Consider the following 15470-nt stretch of genomic DNA (forward strand, 5'->3'; position numbering starts at 1 on the left):
TTTGAATTGTGTGCTTACTTCTCTTTCTTCCTCCTCCCACACACAAAACATTGTGTGTAACTGCCATTAAATTTGGTATAAAACCACTTGCTGGGGCTGTGACATCAGAAAAAGGAAATATATTGTTTCTTATAAGACTGTTTTAAAAAGAATACTTTAAGTCTCAATCAAAAAATGACTTTCAGGAGACTCTTCCTGATCTCCCTGGAAAGACCAAATGTCGTTTTCCCTTGAACTTGCTATGCTAGTGACATTGAACACTTTCTTCTGTCCTTTTTTTTTTTTTTTCCTTTTTTGAAAACATCTTTCCTGTAAGCTGAAACTACATGAGAGCTGGGTCTGAGTCTGATTCAACTTTTGGATGCTCCACGTCCAAAATTTTTTGCATATAGATGTTTAGCATATACATGTTCATTGAATGTTAGGCAGGTGCGTAAAATGTTTTCTTTAACCACTTTAAAGTATCCATTACATGGAGAATGGTGGAGGGAGCAATTCAAACAAGTTGAGACTTGATAATCAGTTTATGAAATTAGAAAAAAAAAAGTAGCCTGGAGGAGGACCTAACCTGAGCTATAAATAGCTTCAGAGAAACCAAGCAGCAGATGACAGAGGCATTTCCATGAGCTTACAAGGTGCTGAGGGGAAAATGCTAGCATTCCTTAAAAGGTAAGGGAAGTTTATCAGATTGCTTCTTATCAGCACAGTTAGGCAGGATCAGGGCCTACTGTGTGACATCATCTGGTCAGCCTGCTGTCACAAATTACAATAGACTTTGGCTTTGAGAAACATTTGTTTCTCACTGTTCTGGAGGCTGGAGGTCGAACATCAAGGCTTCAGCAGATTCGGTGTCTGATGTCATCTGCTTCCTGGGTCACAGATGGCTGTCCCCTCATTCCGTCCTCACATGGAGGAAGGGGCCAGCATCTCTTTTATGAAAGCACTAATCCCACTCATGAGGGCTCCACCCTCGTGACCAGCTCACCTCTCATAGACCCCACCTCCTCCTACCAGCACACCGGTGAGTAGGTTTCCACACATGAATTTGGAGGGGACACATGCAGTCTGTAACAGCGTGGTTCTGCCCTGGCTCAGAAAAGAGTGGCCACATCAGATCAAGTGACATGTGAAAGGCCATGCTGATGGTATATCCCTACGCTGCCGGCAGATCCTCTTGCAGGTGTGGAAACTGGGGACTTGGATACGAATCTTTTGCACAGTGTCCCTTGGGAAAAGCTGGAGGTTAAAATTTTATCAGGTTCATTGGCATTCTAAAATGACTCTTTTGTGGCATCCCCAAATTATTTTCTTAAAGCAGCTTGTTTCGGCCAGACCCTTCGATTACATGCTAATTGACTATTTACGTCCTCAGTAAGGCTACTGGTAGTCCTTAAGCTTTTGGACAGTCAAAAGTTATATGCAGATTTTTAGCTGTACTGAGGATTGGTGCCCCAACCCCCATGTTGTTCAGGAGTCAGCTGTATTCTGAGTACAGGCCTACACCTCAATTTTTTGTAGCCATCCTTTTTTTTTAGCTGATATTTTCCACACTATGTTTTTATTTATATTCAAGAAGGAATCTTGTGAAGACTCTTCATTTTTAAAATGTTTTTTATTAAACTTGCTTAGGTGTTATGATGATAGCACTCCGTAAGTAGTCATAGACAAATGGGTACAATAAATATGTGTTTTTAAGAAATGTCACGTCAAAGATTCTTAGCTTCTAAATGCACTGGGATAATGAGGAAGCCCCATGGCATTGATGTGGGGCAGCAAATGCAAGCCACCGCCGGTTCACCAGAGATTTTTGTCCCTCTCCCGAGTTTAATGCTCTCTATTTATTCACAGGTGTACTCACTTTAAATAAATACAACTTAGGAAAATTTCAACTTGCCAAATAGAAAAGCTGTTGGAAGGTTATCTGCTAAAGGAAGGGATTCTTTGCCATGTCAGTGCTTAAAATAACAAGCTACTTTAGAACATCTTAAAGTTTGAAAAAATTATTTCTCAGGAACTCTGGGTTTTCTGGAAATGTGATATACCTCTAGTCTCTTCATTGTTCTCACACAGACCTTGACAATTTCTGAAGCTAGTTGGAAGTAGCGTAAACAACTGTGTCTTGTACTCTGTGGCTCATGAGTCCAGAATAAGAAACCCAAGGGAAAAAAGTAACTGCTCTAGTACTGATATGCTATGAATCCCTTTCAGGCCTCGAAAAAGCTATTTTATTTTACTCACAGGGAAATCATATTAAGCAGCCTACTCCATGTAAAGTAGTTTGAGTTTCTGTGAAAATACCATTGGGTCTGGCAGAGAAGCATATTATGTAGGGGAAAATCGGATCATTAAAGAATGTTGCAACTTAAATGGTCCTTATCATTCTCTTCATCAGCCCAAAATCCTTCATACTGTAGATGCAGAAAGTGTGGTGGGCATCTTAGTTTTGTTTGCCTTGCATTTCTTCTCTGTTCTCAAGTCAGCATTAAAAGACGGGCCCACTTCCAGTGAAGAGTTCCAAAGGGTTCTGGCATTCTTTGCATCATTAATACAAGCCTTTTGAGGTGGCCCCTCTGAAGTTTCTTAACTTAGGTCACCCTAGGGACACACAAGTTTTTCATGTCTAGTGGGTACCAGGGAGAAGCAGCTCATCATGTGAATTGTAAGAATGCTACACATTTAGGACTGTCATCAAATAAAGTAAGTTTTTGATTTTTTGTTTGTTGTGATTCACTTTGCTTTGGCCCAGGGTGGTAGAACTGGAATGGAATTACCAATTAAGTGGCATAATCATGCATTGACGGACATATAAATTTAAATGTAGCCTTGAATGTGAATTAGTCTTTGTAATGCCTAAGTCACACAGTCCTTCCTTCTATAGTCCACCCTAAAAAATGAAAGATAAAACAGTCTCTGGGTTGAGATCTAGGTCTTATACTCTGATCTACAAGGATGAAGAATTTGCTGCAGTGGCTTGTTATAGAGACATGCTCTGTCTGGGGAAAATAACAAATAAGATATTTCTGTTAAAAATAGATACAGAGATTAGTGGTGGATAAATCTGATTAAGTTTGGAATATGGGTTAACTTCATATGAGGGTTCCAGGAGTTCTGAGGCTTAATGACAGATTGCAGAACTATTTGGAGGTTAAAGAACTCATCAAAACCAGAAAAAAATACATGGGCTTTAAGGACTTTTCAAACACATGCACACATGCAAGCACACACACACGTGTATATATGTATATAGACTATATATATAGATATCTATATACATACATACTTAAGAATAATGAATGACCAAGGATTTAAATTTTCAGACTTGTATCTTGTTCACTTCTATGGGAAAAGAGAACGCTATACTTACCCCTGCTCGTTGGAGCAAGCAGACCACACAGAAGAGCACACTGTGCTTTTTCAACCCTGCAGGTACAACAGGGAGGCGACCTGTCCTGGGTTCAAATCCTGTCTCCCCATCTTAACGTTATGTGGCCTATTGGAATTATTCTACCTCACAGAGTCTGCATTCCTTCCACTGAAAGGGGGGGGGGCGTGCACGGAGATAGCAGTGTGAGGACAGATTGGCTATCACAAAACAAACTTAAGAAACCATATTTAATTTAAAAAGTAAAAATTAAAAAAAAAAAAAACCAAAACCCCAAAGTAGAAATATACCTTCATGTGAGCTGGCTTTTTATGTTCCGGAAGAGTCCTGCCTACTCTGGACTCACAGGGGAGGGAGCCCTGCTTCAGTATTCTATTTACTCATTCCTGGTTCAGTAGTTATACTGGGAGAGAGAGTTGTCCTTCAAAGAGAGTCCTGGACTTATGGACAAAGAATTGGGCTTCAAATCTGATTTATCCATTCTTTCCCACCTTGGCAAAATCATTACATTTCCTTGCATTATGATTTCTTTCGTGTGGATTGTGTTATGGACCAAATGTTGATGTCTCCCCTGCCTAAATTCACATGTCGAAGTCCCAACCCTAATGTGATGGTATTGGGAATGGGGGCCTTTGCGTGGTAATTAAGTGAGATGAGGTCATGAGGGTAGAGCCCTCATGGATGAGGTTAATATCCTTGTAGGAAGAGAAAGGGACCAGAGTTCTCTCCCTCTCTCTACCATGTGAGGCCCGATGAAAAGATGGCTGTCTTCAAATCAGGAGAGAAAGCTCTCACCATGGACCAAACTGGCTGGCACCTTGCTCTTGGATTTGCCAGCCCCCAGGACCATGAGAAATAAATGTCTCTTGTTTAAGGTACCTAATCTATGGTATTTTGTTATAGCAGCCCAAGTTGACTGCGACAGCTGGGAATAAGAATACCAACCTATTTTAAAGAGTTGTTAGGTCACAAATGAGACATTGTATATAAAATCTCTGTAAAATTTCAATCAATAAGCAAATTGCAAGTATTATGTTAAGAACTAGAGAGATGTAAAGGTGAACCTAGGCATAGATCTTGTCCTCACAAGGTCACAGTTTCCTAGGTGAGGTAAGACTGCCATATATATGATATAAAAGAAAAAGGGCCAGGAGCACCTGGGTGGCTCGGTGGGTTAGGCGGCTGACACCTGGGTTCAGCTCAGGTCATGATCTCAGGGTCCTGGGGTCGAGCCCCATGTCGGGCTCCATGCTCAGTGGGGAGACTGCCTCTCCCTCCGCCCCTCCCCCTGCTTATGCGCACACTTTTTCTCTCTCAAATAAATAAATAAATCTTAAAGAAAAGAAAAGAAAAAAGAGAAAGAGACGTATTTGTTCATTCTTCATTTATTCATTTAAAGTTAGCGATGTATTAAGCATCTACTGTGTGCCAAGTGCCATTCTAGTTTTGAGGCAGCAAATCTAACTGACGCTGTTAGTTGTCACGTTCTGGGAGAGTCAGAAATTTTACACAGATTTTCAACTGCACAGGGTGTTGCCATCCCTAATCCCTGTGTTGTTCAAGGGTCAACTGTATTTTATTCTATTTGTTGCTTATTTAGATCGTATCTCATAACTTCCTATCCATAGGTACATATTTATAGCAATTATCCAACCCTCAAAGCTGTATCTCATTTCACGCTCCTATAAACATAATAAATGGACATTGTTATTAGTCTTCCCTTTCCCATTTCAGATTATTATAATTATTTTCATCCTCAGACACAGAATCAATTATAGTTAAAAACCTGTACTTTGGAGTGAGACAGACAGAAGTTCACATCCCAGTTAAACTGCTTACTAGATTTCTGACCTTGAGAATATTGCCTAGGCTTTCAGAACCCTAGTTTCTCTATTTGTAAAATGGAAGCAATCATATCTAATAAGTTAGTCATGAGAATGAGAATGTTCTGAGATTTTACAAACATACATATAGTATTTAGGACAATACCCGACATAAAGTAAATAATCACAATAATCATTTAAAAAAGAAATAGGGGGACGTGCGTGGCTCAGTCAGTTAAGCATCCAACTGTTGGTTTTAGCTCAGGTCGTGAGATCCAGCCCCGCGTTGGGCTCCATGCTCAGTGGAGAGTCAGCTTGAGATTCTCTCTCCATCTCCCTCTGCCCTTCCCCACCACTCACTGTCACTCTCTCTTTCTCTCTAAAAAAATTATAAAATAAGAATAAAAAAGAAAATAGTAGAGGTGTCCTCTCTACCCATTGTCCCTCATGATATGGTTTTGAAAGATTGCTCACTGATGCTATTTGTTTCTGCCCTCTCTTTATTAAAATATTCACAAACATCAGAATATAAAGCAAGAAACACAGCCTAAAAGTTACACTATGCAAAATTTATCCAAAATAAATGGAAGTGAAAGTATGAAGGGAAGTAACAAGAATAAATATTTACAAGTCATTACTGCATAAAAATGCTTTCAAAGACATTAATCTGTTTACTCATTGGTAATAAACCTGTAGCCTCATCATTATTCATCTCCCCATTTTACAGACACAAAAACATGACTCGGATAGTTTGAGTGATTTTGGCTAAAACTGTACAGCTTGTTAAGTGACAAGGGCAGAGCTCGTGTTCAGGTCTTCTGATTCCACGTCCCTAGGGGGGTGGTTCCTGGTGCCCAAGAAATCCTTGCAAGACTGGGGTAAATTCCATGTGATTAACCAAGTTGGTTGCATGATGGGCCTCCCTCCTAATTGTTGATTTTGAGGATTATTAAAAAAAGTTACCTAAGCTTCTTCACAAAGCATCCATAATTCCTGGGTATGTGACAACCTCGAAGTATGCAAGGCTTCCTTTGGAATGAATTCCAGAGGAGCTGGAGGTTAACAGCCTCAATGGAAAGGAAGGTCTGTGTGTTGAGTGGGCTCATTTGATCACCAGTCTGGAGCTCTGCGGAGACAGTGACCATATCTTACTCCTCTTTGCACCCCAGGTGCCAGTACAGAGCCGGGTACACAGGAAGCACTCAGAGGTGGGGTCGGATGGAGCATCAGGCTGACAGGCACTATGATTGATCCTGGAATCATGAGTTAAACTCCATTTTTGCTGTGTGAATGGAGCAGACATCAGCTGTCTTGAGAAAACATGTCACATGTTAGTTTTTCGTTTTAAAATTCTGAATCCAAGGGACACCTGGGTGGCTCTGTCAGTTAAGCATCTGCCTTCGGCTCAGGTCATGATCCCAGGGTCCTGGGATCGAGCCCCGCATCGGGATCCCTGCTCAGTGGGGAGCCTGCTTCTCCCTCTCCCTCTGCCGCTCCCCCTGCTTGTGCTCTCTCTCTCTCACAAATAAATAAATAAAATTAAAAAAAAAATAAAATTCTGAATCCAAGCCACTGGCCTGGACAATGAGATGAAAGAGCCCTCCAACCTCTATATCTCCCATCCGGTCTCCTCTCTTCCTGGTCTCTTACCAGAAAAAGCCGCTTTTGTAGAAGTCTGAGCCAGAGCTACAGGCCTAGTTTGCCGCAATAGGGAAAATAATTTTATAATCAGGACATTAAATCTCCTTCTACTTTGAGTCTCTTAAATATCAGTATTGATTTCAGCCTTCCCCATGGAGGAAAGAGACACTGACTGGCAGGGTGGTGAGTGGCTTTAACACCAGCCTGGAAAGGAGCTGTACTAGATTGAAATATCTGCACTATCACATAACAATGGCTGAATTTACCGACCACTCACCGTACTGATCACTTTGACACATTATTTAATCCTTGATGGAGTATTCTGATGATTATTCCTGTATTCCAGATGGGGACGTTAGAGCAGAAAGGTAAAGGGACTTGCATTGTGTCTTGAAAGTAAATGGCAGATCTGGGATGAGACCAAGCAGTTGGACTTCACAGTTCATGCTCTTGACTACATGACCTCAGGCAAGGGAATGACCCTCTCAGCAGCTCCATTTCCTCCTCAGTAAAGTGAATGGAGGAGGAACCACTTCCTTGGATTGTTAGGAAAAGTCACTGGGATGCTAGATGAAAGCACCTGACACTTCGTAGGTGCTTAGGATATGTCCTGCCCGTTCTTTCCCTTCCCTCACACAACCTGATTGCAGAGCGTCACCTCTTGAGCAATCCTTTAGAAATATAAAGCTAAAATTAATCCAAACCATGCCAGAGCCAATGACAATAAGGTCGATTTATTCAGACTTGTTATCTTGTTTCAGTAAGAGATCTGTCTCCCGTTTCGTTTCGTCAGCAGACTCAGAGAACCAACCCAAACTGAAAACACATGCAGTGCTTGCGAACCCATTACTGAAACACAACAGACACTTCAAGAATCAGGAAATTCCTTTCTAAAATGATTTGCTTCTTAGCCACAGTAGACAGGGTTAGACAACACAGCAATGCAGCTGTGGTCTTCAGGGCGCACAGTGGGTCTTCACGCTCTGGGGCAAATGGAGATCCAGGGCCGCGCTTGCCAGCCTGGCACCGACACTCCGGGGACAAGATATGCACGGCCCTGCCTTCCAAGCTGAGAGCCATAGCAGGCAGGACACCGTGAGCATGTCAAGTTAAGGGAATCTTTTTTTGTTTTTTTTTAAAGGCCCATCACTGTTTTTCTTTCTTTAAATGGTAGACGCCGAAAAATTATGCAGACACCTCAGCTGTGGACTATTTGATCTGACACTTGGCCTGGCTCCCTTGTTGATCCAAGATGTGAAGCATGTGGTCCATGCCTTGCAGTTGTTTCACTGCTTTTACTCAAAAAAGAGAAACCGGATACAATTGAATTTCTCTTCTCTTCGGTTTTAACTGGGTCCCTATCTGGATCCATCTTTGATGCTCAAATAGTAAGATGACAGTTATGGACCACAACGCCGTAAGATGAAGAGTTCATGTAACCAGGTGGGTGGATTTAATAGTTCCCCCCCACACCCTCTTTTTTGGCCCTGCTGAAAGCTTTAGGAGGCCCTGTGGTTGTGGTTTTCTCAAGGGTTTGGCAGTTCTGCTTGGGTCTGGTGTGTCAGCGCTTCACATGCTTTTGTGGAAACATTGCCACAGCTGTCCTCTCATCTTGCTTGTCACTGGGCTTTTAGTAAGAGGAGAAGGAGCATCTTGCTGGAGTCTTCCACCCATTCGTGTTGGACATCTGTCCTGAGTATGTGCTCTTCCTCTCCACCGAGGAAGTTTGCTCACTCTGCTTCTTCAGAGATTAGTTTTCCTAAAAAAGGGGAGTCTCCTGCGGGTTCTCTTTGAATACCAGTCGCATGGTTTCTGATCCCTGGCAGGTAGGGAGTACATTGCCTCTCCCCAGAAAACGCACAGATTATAAAAACATGAGTTAGTGGGCAGTTCGCATTTCTTCCTGAGTGCAGGGGAAAAATGCAGGCCTGGCCAACATTCCAAAGGGAAGGAGAATTTCCCAAACGCTCCTAAGCTGAGGAGTTACAACGTTGCTTAATGGAAACAAATGCAATTCCTAAAGTCCTATCCTTCCTGCAGGTGGGCCAGGAAGGCTGAAAAGCACCAGAAATCTTAATAAAATGCAGACATGTCTTCATTCTTCTCCACGTCAGTGCTCATTTATCACAACACTGATTTAAACATCCGGTTGCTGTCACTCAGCCCAGGTGATGACATCGTTCCGCTTCAGACAAACCCTGAAACAGTGCTCATCCTTCTAAAAAGCAATGGGTGCCGGGTCTCAAGTGCCACTTCCTGGCAGCATGTATAAATAAGTACTATACTCACAACTCAACAGTATATAGCGAGGAGACTAAACTGTTGAATAAGTACTATGCTCACAACTCAACAGTATATAGCGAGGAGACTGAATGAAGTCATAGCCAGTCTGTGCTGTCAGAAGTTAAGTAATGGTTAAGCCACGGTGGGGCTCAGGGGAAGGAGGTGATTCCCGAGTGAGAGAGTTAGTGGGAACTTCTGTGGGGGTGGATAATATTTCATTTCTTGACCTGCATGGTGTCATAAGGTGTGCTTAATTTTTCATTTTATGAAAATCAGCCAAACCGTACCCTTATGATACACACACTCAAATAGTTTTTTAAAGGCTGAAGTAAAATTAAGGGTAGCAGTCATGCAGGTGATTCAATGTGTAGATGCTGCGGAAGGGATGCCTTGTTTAGAAGGGGCTAGAAATACTGACTAATGCTGGACTTTGCTAGAAAATATTTTAGATAAGTGTTTATATTAAAAATTTAATAGTAATAACTAAATATGTAAAACACTCCACAGCTTCAAAGTCAGCAGAAGAAAAAAAAAAGCAGAATAAAGAAAATTTCCTCAAGTTAATAGAAGGTAGGAAGGATGTGAAGAATGAAATAAAATGCATAGTAAACAGAAACATAAAAAGGTGATAGAAATTACCCCAGATGTATCATTCTCCACAATAAAATATGAATGGATTAAATTCACTTTTTAAAATACACAGATTATAAAATAAGATTAAAACATCCGCAGTCCAGATCTTGGTTCCAAAATACCATTCTCTAATAAAAGTAACCTTGGCTACTTGGAGGCATGCTTGATTTCTGAGTTAGGGGAAGGTAAATAAATACCTATGAGTTCATGATGATATAAATAAATAACTGAATGAATAAATAAGGATGAAGGAAGGATTAGTCTTCCTTACAGAAGAATTCTGATTAATAAATGTAGAAGGAATGAGGAAGATAGAAAATACCATAGAACACCATAATAATTGCTTCAGGCAAGATCCACAAATAATTGCTAAAATTAGTGGGTAAAAGTTTAAGAGAAACAGGATGTTGTATAACTTCAAAGTATCATCCGTTCCCAAAATACAGTGAAGAAACCTGGCAGATAATACCTTAATCAAATGATTCTAGTTAACATCATCAATGGTAAGACATATCAATATCCTGTAAACCCTGATAGGATACACTGTGAAGGGCAAATCTCTCTGGTGTTCTTCCCAAGAAGCATAAACTTAATCTGATCCTGAGAAAATACCAGACAAACCCAAAAGGAGGGACATTCTACTAGGCACCTAATCAGTACTCCGCAAAAGTATCAAGTTCATAAAAGATAAGGAGAGATCAAGGAATTGTCATAAATTGGAAGAAACATGACAACTAGGTTGTCACATTCATCCAGACATGAACTGGATCCTACAGCAGGTTTAGTGAAAAAACTGATGAAATCTATAGTTTAGTTAATAGCATTGCAACAATATTAATTTTTTGTTTTTATAATGTTTCTATGGTTATATAAAATGTCAACGTTAGGAGGAGATGAATAAAGGGTCTATGGGTACTCTGTACTATTTCTATAACTATTGTGTAAGTCTAAAATTATCTCAAAAAGGTTTTTTTTAAAAAGTCAGACTTGATCAAGTTGTAGAGACCTCAATAGCTTTTGAATTTCTCTATTATAATTGACTAATCAGGTTTCTTCCATACTTTTGAGTCACTACTTGTAAAATATTCTTCTAGAAAATATGAATTATCAACTGACTCAATAATAAATAGCTTAGTAGCTTGATAACTATCAAAGAGTGTGAAATTACACCAAAAATAATTTTCCCACCAAAAAAAAAAAAAAAAAAAAAACCCACCTGCCCAAACAGGTTTTTAGGGAAATTTTACCAAAACTATAAGAAACAGATAATCCATATAAATTGTTAAGATAATTAAAAAATAGAAGAAAAAATATCTAACTCACTTTTTCAAGGGAGTATAACCTTGATACCCAAATCAGATGAGAAAAGTTTAAGAAAAAATATCTAGCCCCATTGCTTTTATGAAGGTAGGTAAAAAATACTAGAAACTTTGGTTAATGGAAGGCAGTGTGTGCCTGTGAGTGTGCTCTGTGTGTGTTTACTTGCACATGGATCATGCCAACCTGGAATTTATCCCTGGCATGCAACAGGGAATCTATCAGTACCATTCAGCATTTTCTAAGAGGCTAATGAGAAAATAAAAAAGAATGAAGAAAAGCTCTTCAAAGAAGAAATACAAGTAAATCCATCTGACAGATTGTTTCATCATATTTAACCAGAGGAAAACACATTCAAAATGTCGCATTTTTTAGCCAGTTGGGAGAAATGGGAAAGACTGTTATTTGTTGATGTTGCCTGCATGGGTTAAGAATGCAGATTGTTACAGTATTCTGGGGAATCTCTTTAAAATAGATTACATTGTGGGGAGCCTGGGTGGGTCAGTCATTAAGCATCTGCCTTCGGCTCAGGTCATGATCCCAGGGTCCTGGGATCGAGCCCCGCATCGGGCTCCCTGCTCAGCGGGAAGCCTGCTTCTCCCTCTCCCACTCCCCCTGATTGTGTTCCCTCTCTTGCAGTGTCTCTCTCTGTCAAATAAATAAATAAAATCTTAAAAAATAGATTACATTTTTAAATACATGGTTTTTAGTCTCTGAAAATCCACTCCCAAGAGTATGTTTTAAGTAAATAATTGGGCAAGAGTACAAATATCATCTACAAGGATGTTTCTTGCTTAAATGGCATTGACCCACCAAGGGGATGCTGGCCCTTATTTCCTGTCACTTTCAACTTGGGATACCAAATTGGACGTAAGGTGAGGACCTGACACAGCTCCATGGATCAGAAGACAACTCATAATGACTGTATCACCTATTTCTGTATGTTTGGGTTAATATCAGTTGTTTACTCCCAAAATATTAATTATTGACTATTAACAATCAACAGATGGGAGGATCTTAGGAGTAGCCTGAGCCAGTGGTCCTCAAACTTGAGTGTACATCAGAATCACTTGGAGGTCTTGTCAAACCACGGATTGCTGAGACAGCCCCCTGACCAAAGTTTCAGATTTAGTAGACCCACGAATTTACTTTTCTGACAAATTCCCAGGTGTCACTGATGTTGATAGCTGAAGGACCACATTTTGTGAACTACTGCTGTCAGGGAAGCCTCTTGATTCTTTCTCTTTATTTGCAGAGTAATTGACCAGAGAGAAAATAGAAGAAGACTCTAGGACAAAAGCCATTTCTGTTTCCTCCTGTCCTCTGACATCCTGCCTTTATTTTATTTTCAGAGGGACATTAGAGCATCCATTCAGCTTTTGTGCTCTGAAACCTCACTATAATAACCTCCTCTTGCTATAGTAAAAGCAAAGAGTAGGGGCCCCTGGGTGGCTCAGTCAGTTATGCTTCTGATTCTTTTTTTTTTTTTTTTAAGATTTTATTTATTTGACAGAAAGAGAGACAGCGAGAGAGGGAACACAAGCAGGGGGAGTGGGAGAGGGAGAAGTAGGCTTCCTGCTGAGCAAGGAGCCAGATGTGGGACTCGATCCCAGGACCCTGGGATCATGACCTGAGCCGAAGGCAGACGCTTAACCATCTGAGCCACCCAGGTGCCCTATGTTTCTGATTCTTGATTTCGGCTCAGGTCATGATCTCAGGGTGATGAGATGGAGCCCCATGTTGGCTCCGCACTCAGTGGGGAGTCTGCTTGAGATTCTCTCTCTCCCATCCCCTCTGCTTTTCCCACCCACCCCCACCAAATAAATAAATAAATCTGTAAAAAAAATAAAATAGAATAAGAAGTAAAACAATCAAACCTGAACAGGCCTAAAATAAGTTCTTGCAGCTCATCTAATGGGATCTACTTACCAAAGTACCAGGATCTTTCCAAAAAACACACAAGGACACTTAACTTTCCCTACCATGTTGACACTAAGGTCATCCTTCTAAGCAGGACTCTGCCTTGTATTAGTATTCAATATCTTGGGTTACATTTTTCCAACAATCTCTCAACTTATAGGCTTCTTATCAAAAGGAAAAGAGAAGTAATGATAAAAGATAACAATAAAAATATAATTTGTCTATTTGACTTGTAACATAACCACTTTGAGAAAAGATACAAAGAAAGAAGCATTTGGCACTTGGACCAAAATGGTGACCAATGGGATCACCTCCATGAGTAGGGATGGTTGGAAATAGAATCTTTTCAGTTGACCTGTTGCCAGAGAACACATCAGTGCTTTGAGCTGATGACTGCACTTCATGGTCTAACTTCACATTTCATTAAATTACAAAATGTAATTCAATATAACTGAGGTAATGAGGCTTAATGTGTTGGCTTGGTACACGTTAGAAGATACAAATCGCTGGCAACCATAATTCAGCCAGTTGGTGTCTAACCCACAATCCTAGGCAGAGCCCACCTGACTTAGAAACCTTTTTGTTCTCCTTTAAGTACTGACATTGTGATTTTATTTATTTAAATGCATCATAAATTTCCAACTCTATATTTGCTAGACCAATTTTTAATCAGAAAAATTGCCACCAATTCTTCCATATTAGTTTTTTTTTTTTTTCATTTTAGCTTTATCAAATAGCTTGGTAGTTAAGAACATAGTCTCAGAACCTTATCAGCTGGGTTCAAATTCTGGCCTTGCCATTTTTAGCAGTGTGACCTTGGGTAAGTCACTTATCTTTTAGGTGAGCCTTATTTTCCTCAATTGTAAAATTTTCTCATTGGATAAATTAATTAATACAAAGTACTTAGAACAATATCTGGAATTTGGTATGTACTTAATAAATGTTAGCTCTTATTAAATATTAATTCCTTTGATGTTTTGGTAGCAGTTTCTAGGATAATCCTGTTTAGGGACCAGTTCCCCTAAATTAATCCAACATCATTTCCTAAATGAGTGGGTACCTGTAGGCCTTAAATAAAAGCTGGTTGACACAAGTTGATTATAATACAGGATCTTAAATTTAGCTTCCAACATTATTTTTGGCAGCGTGTAAAAATGGAAAATCTTTTAGCATTAAGTATTGAATAATTCATGGGTGACTTATGTGTCAGGAGCAGTCTCTGGATAGCTGACCTGAAAGGTCCTAGTATGGTTGGGCTTGCTGAGACCTGCCTGCTTGAGAGTTGCTGCTCCTTCCTGGGCTGGACACAATAGGGCCTTATTTCCTTGGGGCCCTGTAGGCTGACAAAAGAGTCCCACCCACCTCTTCTTCAGCAACATCTACAGCCTTCTGTGTGGCCTGAGAGGTGAGAGGCTCTGTGGGTGAAGACCTGGACAATCAGAAAATAGAAGTCTGGGGACTGAAAACTCGTGTTTCATGAAACTGATATATCATGATGAATTCATTCAGATAAATATTAAATATTTGGTTGCTGGCCACTGTGATAGATTTTAAGTTCAATGATGGGCAGTGAGTGATGAATAGCTTTTCAACAATGCATGAGAGGAAGTCCCTAACTAAAAAAAAGGTCTATTTATTTATTTTCCAACTCTTTTGACATAATAATTGACATATAATACTGTGTAAGTTAAGGTGTACAGCTTGTTAATATTATACACTTACATATTGGAAAATGTTTACCAAAATAGTGTTAGGTAACACCCCCATCATGTCACATAATTACCATTTCTTTTTTGAGGTGAGAACATATATCTACTGTCTTAGCAACTTTCAAGTGTATAATGTAGTCTTATTAACTGTAATCTTCACGCTGTACATTAGTTCCCCAGAACTTAATCTGAAAAGAACTTTTAATTTAGAAAAGAAGATGAGAACTCTCCAAAATTATTTTCCATTCTTTATTTTCATATGCAAATATGAAATATTCTTTCAGCAAATTCATAGTCTGCCAATATACAAAAGTTTATATTATATAATGTGTTCTTACATTATTCATGTAAAACTTCTAATGTCATATCTTCATTCCTTTGCTAAGGAAATGCAGTATCTCATTTGTGTTTTAATTGCATTTTTTGATTACTAGTGAGAGTGAAAATTTTATTGTCCCTTTGTAATTCTTCTTTTGTGAATTTCTTATTTATGGTTTCTGCTTTTTTATGTATATAGGCATCTCTCTCTCTCTCTTTCTTTCTCTTTTTGCTTTATTTATTTAAGGAATCTCTATACGCAACGTGGGATTCAAATTTAGGAGCCCAAAATCAAGAGTCACATGCTCCTCCAAATGAGTCAGCCAGGTGCCCCTAGACATCTCTCTTTTTAAGTTAAATGACTGTATTGTATGTTACATGTTATGAGTATATCCCTTTTGTTTTCTTTTTGTGTATCATTGATGGTAACATTGTTATTTCACG

The 15470-nt window shown here is 39.7% G+C and overlaps 1 long non-coding RNA gene across 1 annotated transcript in view; it reads left to right on the top strand.

Moving 5' to 3' along the window:
• Window positions 1-15470, top strand: part of LOC135365391 (uncharacterized) — a 384630-nt gene that overhangs the window by 342007 nt on the left and 27153 nt on the right. The gene's annotated exons all lie outside the window — the stretch shown is intronic.

The sequence above is a fragment of the Mirounga angustirostris genome, unplaced genomic scaffold (assembly GCF_029215605.1).
Source record: "Mirounga angustirostris isolate CCGP_5_RB_7025 unplaced genomic scaffold, mMirAng1.0.hap1 SCAF_7, whole genome shotgun sequence".
Taxonomy (NCBI): domain Eukaryota; kingdom Metazoa; phylum Chordata; class Mammalia; order Carnivora; family Phocidae; genus Mirounga; species Mirounga angustirostris.